Source organism: Phacochoerus africanus, chromosome 12, assembly GCF_016906955.1.
Source record: "Phacochoerus africanus isolate WHEZ1 chromosome 12, ROS_Pafr_v1, whole genome shotgun sequence".
Lineage (NCBI taxonomy): Eukaryota > Metazoa > Chordata > Mammalia > Artiodactyla > Suidae > Phacochoerus > Phacochoerus africanus.
The window spans coordinates 68,675,892-68,677,052 of NC_062555.1; positions in this window are offsets into that span (position 1 = coordinate 68,675,892).

The following is a 1,161-nucleotide window of genomic DNA, read 5'->3' on the forward strand; positions in this document are numbered from 1 at the left end:
TTGACTCTTGGATACATAAAATGCGGACTTCGTGAAGAATTGTTAGTAAGTTGAAAATCCTTTCCGTTCTCGTGCCTTCCTCCCTCTATTGACAGCAAAGCAATAGAAATGCCTCTTTAAAGACCCGCAGGAAATGTTATAGCGACTGTGCCCCCCCCAGCAGCTCTCAGCCACCCACACCCGAGGCATATGGAAGTTCCTAGGCTAGGGGTCAAATCGGAGCTACAGCTGCCAGCCTACACCACAGCCACAGCCACGCAGGAGCTGAGGAGTAGCTGCAACCTACACCGCAGTTCATGGCAACACCAGATCCTTAACCCCCTGAGCAGGGCCAGGAATCAAAACTGCATCCTCATGGATCCTCGTCAGGTTCGCCATGACAGGAATTCCTCATCCTTTATGTTATTTTTAAATGAAATCCACACTTTAAAGACATTGAGGGTGGGGAGTTCCCTGGTGGCCTAGGGGTTAAGGACCTGGCATTGTCACTGTGGTGGCTCAGGTTTGAGTCCTGGCCTGGGAATTTCTGCATACCTCGGGCGCAGTAAAAAAATAAAATAAATGAAACAAAACAAAAATGACATTAAGGGCAAGTCCTCTCTGATTGGGTTCCTTTCACACAACACCCATATCCCTTCACCCGACATCATCACAGGCGTTGGAGAGACTGTGAGGTGTCACTGACCCTGAAACAGAACTAATTTATAACGTGCCAGTTCTCAAACACAGAAGACGAGCGCTCCGAGGCACCTCTATTTCTCACGTGACCTCTCTGTTTCAAAGTGAAGGGGCTGAGGCCCTTGGAAGTGTTGGGCCCACAGTTAGGATGCACGGCTGGGGTTTCAGTGCTTCCTGGTCACGTGGAAGCTCAGACATATAAGGATGTAGCCAAGAATAGCTACGACCATGCTTGTTCTAGAACAGCGGGTGTGCTGGCCGCTAGCCACCGGCGGTCTTTTACATTTCAGCTGGTTAAAATTAAAGTTTAAAAAAAATTAAATGAAAAAAAAAAAAAGGAGTTCCCGTTGTGGTTCAGTGGTTAATGAATCCGACTAGGAACCATGAGGTTATGGTTTGATCCCTGCCCTTGCTCAGTGGGTTAAGGATCCGGCGTTGCCATGAGCTGTGGTGTTGGTTGCAGACACGGCTCGGATCCCGCGT